This window comes from Scyliorhinus torazame, chromosome 11 (genome assembly GCF_047496885.1).
Source record: "Scyliorhinus torazame isolate Kashiwa2021f chromosome 11, sScyTor2.1, whole genome shotgun sequence".
Taxonomy (NCBI): Eukaryota; Metazoa; Chordata; class Chondrichthyes; order Carcharhiniformes; family Scyliorhinidae; genus Scyliorhinus; species Scyliorhinus torazame.
In genome coordinates this window covers 93009936-93028058 of record NC_092717.1, presented here as the reverse complement: position 1 = coordinate 93028058, position 18123 = coordinate 93009936, and the positions used below count along the sequence as shown (strand labels likewise).

At 44.4% G+C, this 18123-nt stretch overlaps 1 protein-coding gene across 1 annotated transcript in view; it reads right to left on the bottom strand.

Moving 5' to 3' along the window:
- The window catches only part of tpd52 (tumor protein D52), a 324801-nt gene that overhangs the window by 101340 nt on the left and 205338 nt on the right, over positions 1-18123 (bottom strand). The window lies entirely within an intron of this gene.

The following is an 18123-nucleotide window of genomic DNA, read 5'->3' as shown; positions in this document are numbered from 1 at the left end:
CCAGTGCGCGTCCGTGAGCTAGCCCGCCCAGCTAGCTTGGTGGCCCCCATCCCTGACGCCGGATAGTCTCCCACCTATTGTTGCCTCCCCACCCCCGCTCATACAAACATACTCCAACGTCAAACGATCCACACACAATTGCCCGACAGAAAAACACCAAAATCTAAACAAGCACACCTCCATTCCCCAACAGTGCAAATGAAAACCTTAACTCACTCAGCTCTGCCACTGGTCCCAAATCAATACAGAAGGCATTACAAGCAGCTTCCACAAAACGAAAATCGAGAAACCTTTTTTTAAGAAAGAACAGAGAAAACAAAAAGAAAAAACAAAACCATGAACGTTGCAGCAAAGTTCAAAAGTTCTCAGTCCACCACCAGTCCTTTCCTTTTCACGAAGTCCAGTGCATCCTCAGGCGACTCGAAATAAAAGTGCTGTTCCTCGTACGTGACCCAGAGATGGGCCGGATACAACAATCCGAACTTCACCTTTTTCTTAAAAAGGATCAACCTAATCAGGTTGAAGCCTGCTCTTCTCCTGGCCACTTCCACACTCAGGTCTTGGTAGACTCGCAGGATACTATTGTCCCACTTACAGCTCCATGTCTGCTTGGCCCACTGTAGAATGCGCTCCTTATCCAAGTACCTGTGGAATCTCACCACCATTACCCTCGGGGGGTCTCCCGTTCGCAGCTTCCTCGCGAGTGCTCTGTGAGCCCTGTCCACCTCCAAGGGTCAGGCGAATGCCCCATCCCCCAGCAGCTTCTCAATGCGATGTATGTCCCAGCGTCTGCTCCATCAGACCCCTCCGGGAGTCCAACGATTCTCAAGTTCTGCCGGCAAGGTGCCACACAATATGTTAATAGGCAAGATGAGGGCTGATAAAGTTGAGGGTAATATATTAACATGGATAAAGACCCATCCTACCTCCCCACCTTGACAACCAACATTACCCATTGATCACCCGACCAATCCTAGCCCTCCACATTGACCACCGCTGACCTATCCTATCACCCCCTCCCCAAACAAGTTTGGGTCCTTGGCAGTGAGAACCGGTCAATCATTGCGGAGCAATTAAAATTGTGGGTTCTCAAGGAGTGTAGGATTGTATGACTGGAAGATATTACAGAGATAAAGAAGGACAAGGACATAGAGGGATTTGGAACAAAGGATGACAATTTTAAAATCAAGATGTTGCATGATTGGGAGCACAGGGTTAATAGGTGAAGAGGACCTGGTGTGAGTTATGACACAAGCAGCAGAGTTTTGGGTGAACTCAAGTTTATGGAAAGTATAATTTTTTGCAAAATCAGGAAGGCTATACCCTGGCTATGATGAGATAGGTGTTCCAGTCCAGCAACAACACTGGCATCTACCTGGCAATGTGAAAAATGTCCTATATGTCCTATACTCAAGTAACAGAACAAAAATCTAACCTGACCAATTATCGGCCCATCAGTCTACACTTGTGATGGAAGGGATCATCAACAGTGCTATCAAGCGGCAATTGTTTGGTAATAGCCTGCTCACTGACGCTCAGTTTGGGTTCCACCAGTGTCACTCAGCTCCTGATCTCATAATAGCCTTGGTTCAAGCATGGGCAAAAAAGCTAAATTCCAGTGTTGAGGTGAGAGGGACGGTCCTTGACATCAAGGCAGCATTTGACCCAAATGTGTCATCAAGGACTCTAGCAAAACTGTAGTCAATGGGAATCAGGGGGAAACCCCTCCACTGTTGGGAGTCATATCTGGCACAAGGGAAGATGGTTGTGGTGGTTGGATGTCAATCATCTCAGTTCCAGAACACCACTGCAAGAGTTCCTCAGGGTAGTGTCCTCGGCCAAACCATCTTCAGCCGCTTCATGAATGACCTTCCTTCCATCATAACATCAAAACTGGGGATGTTTGTTGATGATTGCATAATGTTCAGCATCAGCCGCAACTCCCCAGATACTGAAGCAGCCTACATGTAGAAAATGACATGCACGCCACACAAGTGCCAGGCAATGACCATCTCCAACGAGAGAGAATCTAACCATTGCCCTGGACATTCAACGGCATTATCATCGCCAACACCAATACCATCCTGGGGATACCATTGACCAGAAACTGAACTGGACTAGCCATTAGAATACTGTGTACATCAGATCAGTCATGATCTCACTGAAAGGCAGAGCAGACTCGATGAGCTGAATGGCCATACGTTTTACGGCGACAAGAGCAGGTTAAGGGCTAGGAACTATGTGGTGTGTAACTCACCTTCTGACTCCCCAAAGCCTGTCCATCATCTACAAAGGACAAGTCAGGAGTGTGGCGGAATACTCTCCACTTTTCTGGATGAGTGCAGCTCCAACAACACTCCAGATGTTCAACACCACGCAGGAAAAAGCAGCCCGCTCAATTGGTATCTCTTTCACAAACATTTATTCCCTCCACCATTGATGAACAGAAGCAGCAAAGTGTACCATCTACAAGATACACTGTAGGAACTCACCAAGACTCCTTAGACAGTACCTTCCAAACCCACAACAGCTACCATCTAGAAGGACAAGGGCAGCAGATGGGGGGGAAGTTTAGGAGAGATGTGCAGGGAAAGTCACGCAGAGGGTGGTGAGTGCCTGGAACGCGTTGCCAGTGGAGGTGGTGGAGGCAGGCACAATAGCAACTTTAAGATGTATCTTGATAGACACAGGAACGGGCGGGGAATGGAGGGATACAGATCGTTTGGGCAAGTAGTAGGTCTAAATAAGGAATCTGGATTGGTGCAGACTTGGTGGGCTGAAGGGCCTGTTCCTGAGCAGTAATGTTCTTTGTTCTCGATACATGGGAACACCACCGCCTGGAAGTTCCATTCCAAGTCACTCACCATCCTGACATGTAAATGTTCTTTTACAGTCGCTGGGTCAAAATCCCCAAACTCCCTCCCTAACAGCGCTGTGGGGGTACCTACAGCTCAGGACTCCAGCGGCTCAGAAGGCAGCTCATCAACGTCTCAAGGGCAAAGAGGAATGGAAAATAAATTCTGGCCTAGCCAACGACGCCCGCATCCAGCTAATGAATTGAAAAATCGATAGGAATGAAACCAGGCGACAGCACCCATCTGGATGATATTGCAGACATTAAAAATGTATGGTGTGGTCAACCGTGTCAAAGGCATCTGACAGGTTGAGAAGGATGAGGAGGGATAATTTACACTTCTCACAGCTACACAGGATAACATAATATGATCCTCCCTTTTCTAAAGTTGGGGAGAAGAAAAAGGGAACATAAAGTGCAGCCTAGAAGATATTAAAACCTCTTTTCTAGACTATAGACAGGTTTGTCATTATTGATTTCTAATTACTACCATTTGAATCTACTCCACACATCTGTGGAAGGGCATAATTTGGTAATTTCCACCTCACTAAGTTTGAAGATTGCTCTAGCTCTTGAACCCACCAGTGGCTTTGCGCTACAAGCTCATTATCCCTTTATTCTAGAAATATTAAAAATATGTAAAACCTCGACAAAAACTTTAAAAAAAAATGTCTCATCTCTAATTAGTTTTTATTGTGGCATTGCTATTTAAAAACAAACCACAAAAAAGCTAGAGTAAAAATAACAAAGCTAATTACACAAAATGAAAGGAAAATCAGGTGACAGCCCTGTACACATGGAACACAGCTCAAATTTAATTCCATACAGAGACAGACTGCCTCGCAGTCTTGAGGTTAGTTGCACGAAACAAGACATCATTTCATTTGCTGTGGTCTTCCTGCTAGCCTCGACATTCTTTCCCAGGCAGAAACAATGCAAGCTGGTGCCCTGAACACCATACACCCCCAGTTTCACATTTCTTTCAGACCTAGAACTTGTTTGTTCTTTTCCTTTCACTTAACTGAATTTTAGCCTGAATCAGTTCGGTTGCTACCATCTGGCAGATTCTTATCCCTTTAGCAGCTGATCAGTACCAAGAAGCCAGACTGATGTTCTCACAAGGATCTGTGCAGATGCCATAGGCATTAATTGACATCAACAAATGGGGCAAAGAAATTCCTGCAACAAAAAATCGTTGCACAATCATATAGAATTAGCTATGTTTTAGTGTGAATTATCAGCAACCACTGTGATCCTAAAACAACACATGAAAGACACATCGTGACTTAGAACAGTTCCTTTACTGTAGCTGGGTCAAACTGCTGAAACTCCTCTCTCTCTCTGCTGCCTACTGTCTAAAAGCAGAAGTCTCTAGACCCTGATGAGTCTACAATGAAAACCATTACAGACTGAAGCAAAGGTGTCATCCAACTGTAGGTCTAGACTGAAGGAAGAATTTAACTGCAAGGTACTCATCTGAAAGACTCATACTTTTAGTACTTTTTCTTAACACCCCTCTGTGTTTGTTTGTCTTATGTGTACGTAGAGGGTGGAGCGAGTTAAAGAGGGTTTTTTAGAAATTAGATTGCAGTGAACCAGTTGCATTTGTTGCCTCTTTAATTATAGTTACTGTTAATAAAAATGAATTGTGTTTAAATTTTCAAACCTGTTGACTGTCGCTATTGGGCAGTCAAAGATCAATGGCTTTGGGTATTTTTAAAATTGAAAGTTAATTTCAACTGTGTTGCGACTCCGGTCAAGTGTGGCTGGAATTGACTGCGCTCTGGCCCAGGGTGTCATAACATGTAGGGGTACTGATTCCAGCTGACGGTGGTAATCAGCAGGGGGTTTCCTTGCCCATGTTTGACCTGAAGCCATAAGACTTCATCGGGTCTAGAGTCGTAGTTGAGGACTCCCTCTCAACCGTATACCACTGTGCCGCCACCTCTGCTGGGTCTGCAGGTGGAACAGGACATACTCAAAGATGGTGAAAGTGATGTCTGGGGCATTATCTGTAAAGTATGATTCTGTAAAGTATGACTATGTCAGGTTGTTGTCTGACTGGTCTTGAGACTGCTCTCCCAATTTTAGTGCAGGCCCCCAGATGTTCGGAAGGAGCACTTTGCAAGGTTGACAGGGCTGGGTTTGCCTTTGTTGTTTTCCAGTGCCTGGGTTGCCGAATGGTCCGTCCGCTTTCTTTCCTTTCTATTGACTTTGTCGCAGTTTGATACAACTGAGTGGCTTGCTAGGCCATTTCAGAGGGCATTTAAGAGTCAACCACATTGCTGTGGATCTGGAGTCTATTTGGCCAAACAAGGCGAGGACAGCAGGTTTCCTTCCCTAAAGGACATTAGCGAAGCTGGATTTTTCTACAACAATCGACAAAGGTTTCATGGTCATCATTAGACTTTTAATTCCAGATATTTATTGGATTCAATTTCTACTATACTGGATTTGGGCCCAGGTCCCCAGAGTATTACCCTGGGTCTCTGGATGACCAGTCCCGCTACAATACCACTACACCGCCGCCGCCCCTCTATCAGCCCTCGAGTATCTCACCAAAGTCATGTAATGGCACAGTATTCATGGGAGAATGTGGACTAGGTTGACACAAAGCTTAATCCTGCTTTTGTCCAACATTTATCCAAGCACACTTGTAGCCAGGATCAGAAAATAGCAATCAGATCTGAAAACCTTTGTGGTTCCCTGTCCCCACCTTTCCTCATTTTGAAACGTTGAGATCAATTTTAGTGCCGAACTGCTGTATAATCTAGCCAATTCCATGATTTAACGCAGCAAAGTTTCAGAGCTTCTTGGTCTGTAGGGTCAGTGAATACATTAGGCAAGTATTTTGAATTAAAGTCATGAAGAAACATTGCAGACGCAGAAGATTAGGACAACAGTTCATGTAGAATAAATGTCAACCTGAAGTGATTCGGATCGGTGGTGTATTTCTGTGCTGTAACGTTTATGTAATTCTTTCTCCAAATCCTTTAAAGCAAGTTTCTAACTGGGATCCAAAGGTGCTCTGGAACCCATTCTGAACTGAAAGTAAAGACTGCAGTTCGGCAATCTGCTTCCAACACTTTGTGTGATCTAGTGAGCTTTGTCTGTGCTCCGTGGTGGTAGCATGGAGGGCCCGTAATGCAGCTTTCAGGTCGCTACACTGCCTTTGCAATGCCTCTATCTGTTTCTCTGTTTCCTCTCTTAACAGGACAGCACGTTGCGTGTCCTGATAGGCCTTTTCGTACTGTGTCTGGAAGCTGCTTAGGTGCGTCAGGCAAGACTGGTGTGCCCCGCTTGGCATCATCCACCTCTCCGTCCTTTGCTGCTAACTTCCTTCTTAATTCGAGGTTCTCTTTCTCTATCTCGCCCACATCGACCTGACTCATTCGATGTGTCTCCTCTATCTCTTTACGGAGCGTCCGAACGACCTCCTCTGTGCCTCGCAATTGTGCCAAACTGGACACGATTGCCATTGGCGTGCCAGCCTTTCCCAAGCTTTTCTTATGGATTTCGCTCAGGTTCTCCCACCAAGTATGTCCTATACTCCCGGGTCCTGTTTCCTCATTGTCACAGAATTCGCTCTGTCACAGAATTCGCTCCAAAGGGGCCATCCTTTCCCTTTGAGGTACTTTCTGATTTCCTCTTCCCAAACGGGACATTGTCTTACTCTGCTGCTGGTCGCTGCGACCACAAATTCTTCAGGGCTCATGAGGCGTTGCATTGCCTGCACTGCCATCTTTCCTCTCTAAATACTTCTCTTAAAATTTGGAACAAGGGATATTAAGGCAGTGCTGTAATTACGGGTATGGCTTTCGGTATTTTCCGGAATACAAACTCCCAACAGTTTTTTCGCAACAAAAATCTATCAGTTTACCTTATAGCCGTTAGTTATGCATGCATTAACACACTTCTGAATTACGAGGATTGATCAGAACTGCTTGAACACTTATGGTTTTTCTGTTCCCAATTGGATTTCTAATTCAAATTTTTGGGTTCTCCCGGAGTGGTTAAGCCACTTCTAGATCGGGTCCCGTCAGGATGTCGCCAGTTATGTGTTGCTAACTTTTGGTTGGCTCTTAAATCGTAATTTGCTCTGTTTGTTTAACCTTTGCTCTAGAGTTGCCAGGTATCTTTATGATACCGCCACGAGGTTCAAGTTCAAGTAATGATCAATAACTCAACACACCAATTAGTAAGATTCAAATCAAAACCCATTTATTATACACAGTAAATCACTACTCATGCATAAACTCTACTTTCTCGGCTATTCCTATCACTAAAAGGCCTATACTTAGCTTCGGACTGGCCCACCAGGTCAGGGGAACAAATGGCCTTTCATTCAGGTCCTGAATCTGCAGAATTCAAAAGCTGGTATGGACTGGTAGCTAGGAGCGCCTATCTCATCGCGAGCGTTGACTTGAGACTTACTTGGTTGGCAGCAGCTGAGACAGGTCACTCTCATGGGTTGATTCAAGTTGCTGAGTGACCCTGCCAAAGAAGAACAGATTTGAACTTGGGGGCTTTACTTTATAGTCCCCAGGAGCTTCCCGCCCTTCGGGGCGGACCCCGTACCTGGTTCCAAGTGATTGGACTACTTTCCGATCACTTGGATCGATTTCTCCTAAACTGGAGTTGTTCCCTGATCGTTGGGCGGTCCCTAAATGTCCGTTGGCCTCCCTTTGTCTTGGCTCCTGCTGGCGCCGAGGAGTCTGGCTTGGCTTTATTCACCTTAACTGTTGCCATTGTGCCTTGGAATCGCTCATTACTATGCAGATGGCTGCTGCATTACTATGCAGATGGCTGTTGGTTTCAATGCTGTCTGGTTGTTTTGCAGGTTTCAATATACATGATTTCTGCACTTGCTAGTCTTTGCCTGTGTTGGCTGAAATTCCCTTCAGCCTTTGCGGTTCTCCATTTTAAGTTGGGAAGTAGCCAACCCAGGTGGCTACAATGCAGATTGGGAAAGTTCGAGATTCTCAAATATAAACAATGTTGCATTGTGTTAAACTTAGTTAAAACAATTGGTGATCTTTCCATGCATTGGATAACAAGTAACGAGTTTATTTTTTCCGATTTGAAAAGGTTTGGACATTCACGCCGTGCTCCATCAACTATCAACAAAACTGGAACTTTGAGATCACATTTCGAGCAGACAACAAAACCAATCCTACATTTAGAAGGCAAAATTATGGGTTTAGGAAGGACAAAGCGGATAGGATGTTTCCCCTCACAGGTGAGTCTCGGACCAGAGGGCATAGTCTCAGAATAAAGGGGTGCCAATTTAAGACTGAGATCGGGAGGAATTTCTTCTCTGAGGGTTGAGTATCTTTGGAACTTCTTGTCACAAAGAGCTGTGGGGGCAGAGTCCATGTTTATATTTTCGGTCACGATAAATAGCTTCTTGATCAATAAAGGAATCAAGGGTTCTGGGAAAAGGGCAGGAAAGTGCACGAGGCATGTTGGATCAGTCATGATCCTTCTGAATGTTGGAGCAGGCTCGAATGGCCTACTCCCGTTCCCATTTCTTATGAACATATGAGTGCGGCAGATGTTTGGCAGACCATAAGTAAGAAAGTTCAAAAACATCAAAAAAATGTATTCTATTAAATCTTTGCACTAAAAGAATACATTTACCACTTTAACATATTTAAAGGATATGTGTAGGAACTCCTGTTTTTCATTATATACTAACAATGGACTATTCAAGGCCTGCTCATGATCCTTTTAGAAAGATTAAAGCATATGTTTCATAACTAAAGGCAACAATTTATTAAAAACCCAAAACAATTCCCTGGCTGTGGGATGTGCTCAAAATTAACTACGTTGTCCCTTGACTTAGAAATACATTCAACTGAACAGCAATATATTTAACACTGATAGTATCTTGCCACAATATACCTAATACAAAATAAAATTGTTTGTGTCTGAGTTCCAACAAGTTAGAGGAAATTAGCCACAGTAGCTGATGTAAATACAGGCCCAAGAAAAGCATATTGTTGCACCTATTGAAACGCAAGAATGAACACAAGTGAATTATAAATTTTCAGACCAGGTATCTGGATACACATGTTACTTAATTAAAAATGTTCCGAAATATCCAGTTCTAACATGTGGCCATAAAACTAGAATAGTTTTCTGGTTTTGCTAGTGGCCAAGTCCAGTTTTTCACCCTCACATCTACATTGTTTACCAGCTAGTGATCATGAGAAGTCATGTGTGTTTTGCTGAAAGGCAGGACAGGACTGTGGCTCATTGTCTGCTGATGTGTGATCCTGAGCCATTTTCTTGGCAAGTTTTTGTCAGTTGCCCTCCACTCTCAGGAGCAGGGCAAGGAAGCAGGTGCCAACTCTACCTCAACCAGACCGGGAGCCAAGCCCACGCTGTTGGTGCTATTCTGAACTACATGCTAACCACCTAAGCTAGTGGGATAGATTTCAAACTTTGTATCTGTCATCTTAAAGGGAATGGGAGGACATTTTTTTGGAATAAAACCCTTCAAAGACTGTATTCCTTTGAGAAAATAGCAGCTCTCGTATACCAGAGTGAAAATAAAGAGTCAGAATGTCTTGTTGAGTGGAGGTTACCCCACTGGAGAATTGCTAGACTCGTATTGCACAACCACAATCAATTCCCTGCTAAATTCATGGAGACGGAAGCTATTTTTTGTACCTAAGATGTGCTACTTCAACCGTATAATTTTTAAAAAAATGAAAGTACCCAATTCATTTTTTTCAATTAAGGGGCAATTTAGCATGGCCAATCCACCTACCCTGCAAATCTTTGGGTTGTGGGGCGAAACCCACGCAAACACGAGGAGAATGTGCAAACTCCACACGGACAGTGACCCAGGGACGGGATCGAACCTGGGACCTCGGCACCATGAGGCTGCAGTGCTAACCACTGTGCCACCATGGTGCCCTATTTAACCTTATAATGACACTTAAGAAACAACCCAGAATAATATAATAATAATGCCTTATTGTCACAAGTAGACTTCAATGAAGTTACTGTGAAAAGCCCTGAATAAGGCAATGGTTTGGATTAATTCTGTAGCATTTGTAACAAATTGCTTCCCATATCAAGTTAAAAGTCACTTACTTTTCCATATCTTTCCATCCTCCATAGTAAAGTAAACAAGTGAAACATTTGTTGCAAGCCTTAAAGAAGTGAAATGTCATGCTTCCTTCCCGTTCTGAAAAAATTCAGCAAGTTTCTGCACCTCAATTGTAGACACGGGGCTGAATTTTATCATCTCCCAGGTACGGTAAGGATGCAGCAGGGGCATAAAATGGGTGCAATGCCATAGGTGCCATTCCTGGCACCTAGGCTCTCTCTCCTGACCCACTGCAATTTTACAGGTAGCGGGCAGAAACGTCAGGTGGCTCATCTACCCATGTGCCAATTGAGGCCTTTAAGTGGCCAATTTCTTCTCGCGGCAGGCAGACACCTAGTGTAACATCCAGCAGCACTTACCGCTTCCCAGTTCAAACTCCTTCCCCACCACCACACCTATTTCAGTCTCTGGCGCCAGTGATGGTCGCCTTTGGGGACTGGATGCAGTACCAGCTGTGGTCACCTCTCTTCTGAAGTGAGAGAATGGCTGTCCATTCTTGGAGGTGTGACTTCCTCTGCAGATGGGGGAGGAAATCTCTCCTGAAGCCACTTAATGTCCCATTGACCCCAGCCAAGTGTAAAACCCCAGCCAGAGTTAGTAGCATTTCTATTTGAAATATTAGACAACTTGAGCAGCTTTAAATAAAAAGTTTTATGTTTGTTAAATTAGAAACAAATATTTGCTCCATGAAGGTATGTGAATAGAGCCATTCTAAGGAGCAAGTTGAAATTTTCCTTTAATGCTCCAAAATAATTTGTTATAGCTCACGGAAGGACAGTAACTATTTGAATACTGTATTTTCAAAATTATTTGAGAATGGTCAAGTCTATGTAGAGTGCAGCCTCAGTTACACAGTGAAGTACCAACTAATAACTACTTTTAGGGTTTTGAGACAATGGCAAGTGATGTATTATTGCTCGACCTCTGGAACGAATTACAAGAGTTTTGAAAAACTAGTGAAAGAGGCAGAGAAAAAGCAGTGTGAAAGAAACAGAAAAAGTGAGCTCCCATGACAATGTTGTAAAAGCCAGTGCTAAAACTATAATCAAGCTCAGGTGTTCTCGTGTGAAGATGCCGAGCTGAAAACACTTCAACTTCTAGATTACCATGGGGGTGAACTTCATGTAAGGATGCCTTCGATGCTTAATAAATAATGAGCCATCATGGATACTCTTGTATGCTTTGCAACAATCTTAACATCTCTACAAACGTGGAAAGGTAATTTCTTGGATCATAGAAAATTCACATCAGTTCATAAGAGTTCAAAATTATTGCAACTTATCTGAAGGGGGATGACCTGTGATAGGTGTGTTAATAGGGAAACTGTCTGAGCCAGGTCACTTCCCCTAACTACCCACAAAGATAGAATTGATGGATTTTGTTTCCGCAGAAGTCTGAGAAGGGAAACCATTGTACCAGTAGATTGAGGGCATCGCCAAAGTTCTTTGGGCTGCACCTTCCAAACCCACCACCACTACCATCTAGAAGGATAAGGGCAGCAGATACCTGAGAAACCAGCATCTGGAGATTCCACTCCTAACTCATTCACCATCCTGACTTGGAAATGTAGCGCCGTTCCTTCAGTGTCGCTGAATCAAAATCTTGGAATTCCCTTTCTAATAGCATCGTGGGTGTTCCTATACCTCAGGGACTGCAGCTGTTCAAGAAGGCAGCTCACCACCATCTTTCTCAACAGCAATGAGGGATGGGCAATAAATTATGGCCTAACCAATGACACCCACATCCAGTAAATGAATTTAAAAACCTTCTTGGCTTTCATTATCTAGACTGTTCACAATAAAACCAGAATTCCATTTGCTTTTTGTTTTACAATCGTATTAACCTATGGTGTTACCTTTAAAAAAAATGTTCTTGGGACATGGGTGATGCTGACAAGGACACATTTATTTCCCAGCCCCAACTGCCCCATAAGTATTAAGAATCAACTATGTTGTATGGAACTAAGGTCAGACAGGGGCCAGGACTGGAAATGGGTGGCAGGTTCCCTTGCATGAAGGACTTAATTGAACCAGTTGGATTTAAATCAAAATCCAGCAGCTTTCATTGTTATTTAATCTGGTGCCAGGCCCAAATTACCAGTTTTTCATGAATTAAATTTCCCAACATACCATGATGAAATTTGAACTCATAGCTTTGGACTAATAATCCAGCAGTGAAAATGACAAGGCCTTCATACTCCATTTAACTTTACTCCTAAATCACTCTTCTTCCACAACAGGGAGTATAATTATGGCTTTTTATTATCCAAAATGATCCACCTCACATTAACTGACATCTGCCACTTATTAGCCCATTCCCCATCTTATCATTATCCCTATGCCGCCTCCTTTGATCTTAAACTACAGCTCCTATTTTTATATGATCTGCAAATTATGACTCCATTTCCTCTAGGCCTATGTTGTAGGCTCAATGCAATATTTTTGCCCAGGCTTCCTGAAACAGAAACTGCAAATATTTTGAATCAAATACCGGAGTGCAGTTAGCATCTTCATGTTACTGCTAATAATAATCTTTATTGTCACAAGTAGGCTTACATTAACACTGCAATGAAGTTACTGTGAAAAGCCCCTCGTCGCCACACTCCAGTGCCTGTTCAGGTACACAGAGGGAGAATTCAGAATGTCCAATTCACCTAACAGCCCGTCTTTCGGGACTGTTACCTTAAAATTAAACACTTTTAAAAAGAAAATAATAAAACTGCAATCTTTGATAACAGAAAATAAATCATAATTCTGGGTCAATCCTGAGAGAAAAAGGAAAAATGGGCAATTATGAGCAACGTATCCTTAGAACTCAATTATTAAATATATTGTACACTGATGCTTTAGTACAATATTTGACATGAATCGGGAATTAAGTTTGACAAACCAGGCCTTAAGTAATGCTCTGATCTTTACTTAAGCAAAAGATTATCTGTTCAAATTCTAAGCTCAAAGATTAGTGCTAAGCTTCAATTATGACAACATCTCAGCTTTATAGCCCCTCTAACCGAGAAAAACCTCCCAGGTGATGAACAGGAATGCTATCAAACAATCCGATGCACCCAACTATCTCTCAAGACAATGGGACTTATCAATCAGAGCATCTTAAAGGAAAAGCAAGGCAGAGGGGTATAGGGTGGGAATTCCAGAACCTAGGGTCTTGGCAGCTGAAGCCACAGTTGCCAACGAGGAAGTGACTAAAATTGGGGATTTTCAAGAGTTCAGAATTAGACCCATCTCGGAGGGTTGTGAGGCCAGAGGAAATGGCAGACATAAGGAGGTGCGAGGCAACGGAGAGCTTTGAAAACGTACACTGGGAATATTAAAATTGTGGTTTTGCTTAACCGTGAACCAACATGTGCTGCTAAGTACAAGGGTGATGGATAAACTGGACTCGGTTGTGAGCTATGACATGGGCAGGAGTTTTTTGGAACTCAGGTTTATAAAGGGTAAAATCAAGGAGGTCGACCAGGAGTTGTCTAGACAGGAAGGCAAGTTGAGGATTTCAGCAGAAAATGAGCTGAGTCAGAAAATGTTAGCGACAGAAACAGCTATTCTTATTGATAGCACGGATATATGGTGAGAAGCTCATCCCAGGGTCAAAAATAACACCAAGATTGCAAACAGTCTGGTTCAGTCTTAGAAAGTTGTTTTGGAAGAGGGATGGTGTCAATGGGTAAGACACTGAGCTTGTAGCAGGCACTGAACACAATGAGTTCTGATTTCCAAATATTTAGTTAGAAGAACTTTTGCTAAATTGTTCAGGTGCGGGATAGGACGGGGAAATTGGTGGTGGTCCCGGACCAGATTAATAGGGTATGCGAGAAGTTTTACGAGGCAGCACTGTGGATAGCACAATTGCTTCACAGCTCCAGGGTCCCAGGTTTGATTCCTGGCTTGGGTCACTGTCTGTGCTGAGTCTGCACATTCTCCCCGTGTGTGCGTGGGTTTCCTCCGGGTGCTCCGGTTTCCTCCCACAGTCCAAAGATGTGCAGGTTAGGTGGATTGGCCATGATAAATTGCCCTCAAGTGTCCAAAATGGCCCTTAGTGTTGGGTGGGGTTACTGGGTTATGGGGACAGGGTGGAGGTGTGGACCTTGGGTAGGGTGCTCCTTCCAAGGGCCGGCGCAGACTCGATGGGCTGAATGGCCTCCTTCTGCACTGTAAAAAAAAATAATTCTATGAAGTTGTATAGGTCAGAGCCACCGGGGGAGGATAGGCTGAGATAGGTCAGAGCCACCGGGGGAGGATAGGCAGAGATAGGTCAGAGCCACCGGGGGAGGATAGGCTGAGATAGGTCAGAGCCACCGGGGGAGGATAGGCAGAGATAGGTCAGAGCCACCGGGGGAGGATAGGCAGATGCGGGAATCCTGGACGGTTTGGAATACCCGAGATTGGGGGAGGAGGATAGGGCCACATTGGAGGGGGCAATAGGGGAGCAGGAGATAAAGGAAGCAATTGGGAGGATGCAGTCGGGGAAGGTAGCAGGGCGGGATGGATTCCCAGAGTATTCTAAGAAGTTTAGGGATAAATTGACGCCACTAATGGTGGGGATGCTTGAGGAGGCGATAGGGAAGGGGGTGCTGCCGCAGACTTTGGGGCAGGCCTCGATCTCCTTGCTGCTAAAGAAGGATAAGGATCCGACAAGAGTGTGGGTCGTACAGGCCTATATCGCTATTGAATGTGGATGCAAAAAAACTCGGGAAAGGGAGGCAGCTATTTTCGAATATTAGGAGGGTGTTGAATGTAGTTATGGCACCAGCAGAGGGGAGGGAGCCAGAAGTGGTGGTTGCACTGGACGCAAAAAAAGCATTTGATCGGGTAGAGCAGGTATTTGATGGCGGTGGTAGAGAGGTTTGGGCCGCGATTTGTGGAGTGGGTACGGTTATTGTATAGGAAGCCGAGGGCTAGTGTCCGAACAAACAATATGAGTTTGGGATCTTTTGCTCTGGACCTGGGGATCAGGCAGGGGTGTCCTATGTTCCCTCTGTTATTTGCGCTAGCGATCAAGGCTTTGGCCATCACGTTGAGTTGTTTGGGGGTGTGGTAGGGAATAGTGCGGGGAGGGGGGGGAGGGGGGGGGGGGAGGTGCAACATAGGGTATCTTTATACGCGGATGATTTATTACTGTACATGTCAGAGCCGAGTGCGTCGATGAGGGGTGTGCTAACGCTGCTTCGAGCATTTGGGTCCTTCTCGGGGTACAAGCTAAATTTGGACAAAAGTGAATATTTTGCGGTGTCCCGGCCGGGGGTGGGGGGGGCTGTCATTTTGCAGAGCGGCGACCCACTTTTGATATCTGGGAGTGCAGGTGGCGCGGGACTGGGGGTGGGGGGCCGTAGGTACAATCTTACTAGTTTGGTTGGGAGGGTAAAGGCAGACTTGGCAAGGTGGGGTGTTCGTAAATAGGGTGGTCAATAGGACTTTAAACTAAAGATTGGGGGGGAAGGGAAAGTCAGGGAACCAAGAGGTGAAGTAATCAGCGGGGAGCGTAGCTGCTTAGGAATACAAAAAGACAAAACTCAAGAGTGGTTACGATTGTCCCCATCCCACAAAATATGACACAGTGTATGGAAAGGCTCAGTAAACCAAGGTCCACCACACTAAGAAAACAAAAAGGGACGGTCAATAGAGAATTAAAGGTGCTATATTTAAATGCGCGCAGTGTACGGAACAAGGTAGGTGAGCTTGTGGCCCAGATTGTGACTGGCAGGTATGATGTGGTAGGCATCACAGAGACATGGTTGCAGGGGGTTCAGGACTGGCATTTAAACATCCAGGGATTCACAACCTATTGAAAAGACAGAGAAGTGGGCAGAGGGGGCGGGGTTGCCTTGTTAATTAGGAATGAAATGAAATCAATAGCACTAAACGACATAGGGTCAGATGATGTGGAGTCTTTGTGGATAGAGTTGAGGAACCACAAAGGCAAAAAAACCATAATGGGAGTTATGTACAGGCCTCCTAACAGTGGTCAGGACCGGGGGCACAAAATGCACCACGAAATAGAAAGTGCATGTCAGAAAGGCAAGGTCACAGTGATCATGGGGGACTTCAATATGCAGGTGGACTGGGTAAATAATGCTGCCAGTGGACCCAAGGAAAGGGAATTCATTGAATGTTTACAGGAGGGCTTTTTGGAACAGCTTGTGATGGAGCCCACGAGGGAACAGGCCATTCTGGACTTAGTGTTATGTAAAGAGCCAGACTTGATTAAAGATCTTAAAGTAAGGGAGCACTTAGGAGGCAGTGATCATAATATGGTTGAATTCAATCTCCAATTTGAAAGAAAGAAGGTAGAATCAGACGTGAAGGTGTTACAGTTAAATAAAGGTAACTACAGGGGCATGAGGGAGGAACTGACGAAAATCAACTGGGAGCAGAACCTAGTGGGAAAGACAGTAGAACAGCAATGGCAGGAGTTTCTGGGAGTAATTGAGGACACAGTACAGAGGTTCATCCCAAAGAAAAGAAAGGTTATCAGAGGGGGGATTAGGCAGCCATGGCTGACAAAGGAAGTTAGGGAATGCATCAAAGCAAAAGAGAAAGCCTATAATGTGGCAAAGAGTAGTGGGAAGTCAGAAGATTGGGAAGACTACAAAAACAAACAAAGGATAACAAAGAGAGAAATAAGGAAAGAGAGGATCAAATTTGAAGGTAGGCTAGCCAGTAACATTAGGAATGATAGTAAAAGTTTCTTTAAATACATTAAAAACAAACGGGAGGCAAAAGTTGACATTGGGCCGCTCCAAAATAACGCTGGTAATTTTGTGATGGGAGACAAGGAAATAGCCGAGGAACTGAATAAGTACTTTGCGTCAGTCTTCACAGTAGAAGACATGAGTAATATCCCAACGATTACGGAGAGTCAGGGGGCAGAGTTGAATATGGTAGCCATCACAAAGGAGAAAGTGCTAGAGAAACTAAGAGGTCTAAAAATTGATAAATCCCCAGGCCCAGATGGGCTACATCCTAGAGTTCTAAAAGAGATATCTGAAGAAATAGTGGAGGCGTTAGTTATGATCTTTCAAAAGTCACTGGAGTCAGAGAAAGTCCCAGAGGATTGGAAAAACGCTGTTGCAACCCCCCTGTTCAAGAAGGGAACAAGGAAAAAGATGGAAAATTATAGGCCAATTAGCCTAACCTCGGTTGTTGGCAAGATTCTAGAATCCATTGTTAAGGATGAGATTTCTAAATTCTTGGAAGTGCAGGGTCGGATTAGGACAAGTCAGCATGGACTTAGTAAGGGGAGGTCGTGCCTGACAAACCTGTTAGAGTTCTTTGAAGAGATAACAAATAGGTTAGACCAAGGAGAGCCAATGGATGTTATCTATCTTGACTTCCAAAAGGCCTTTGATAAGGTGCCTCACGGGAGACTGCTGAGTAAAATAAGGGCCCATGGTATTCGAGGCAAGGTACTAACATGGATTGACGATTGGCTGTCAGGCAGAAGGCAGAGAGTTGGGATAAAAGGTTCTTTTTTGGAATGGCAACCGGTGACGAGTGGTGTCCCGCAGGGCTCAGTGTTGGGGCCACAGCTGTTCTCTTTATATATTAACGATCTAGATGACGGGACTGGGGGCATTCTGGCTAAGTTTGCCGATGATACAAAGATAGGTGGAGGGGCAGGTAGTCTGGAGGAGGTGGGGAGGCTGCAGAAAGATTTAGACAGTTTAGGAGAGTGGTCCAAGAAATGGCTGATGAAATTCAACGTGGGCAAGTGCGAGGTCTTGCACTTTGGAAAAAAGAATAGAGGAATGGACTATTCTCTAAACGGTGACAAAATTCATAATGCTGAAGTGCAAAGGGACTTGGGAGTCCTAGTCCAGGATTCTCTGAAGGTAAACTTGCAGGTTGAGTCCGTAATTAAGAAAGCAAATGCAATGTTGTCATTCATCTCAAGAGGCTTGGAATATAAAAGCAGGGATGTACTTCTGAAGCTTTATAAAGCATTAGTTAGGCCCCATTTAGAATACTGTGAGCAATTTTGGGCCCCACACCTCAGGAAGGACATACTGGCACTGGAGCGGGTCCAGCGGAGATTCACACGGATGATCCCAGGAATGGTAGGCCTAACATACGATGAACGTCTGAGGATCCTGGGATTATATTCATTGGAGTTTAGGAGGTTGAGGGGAGATCTAATG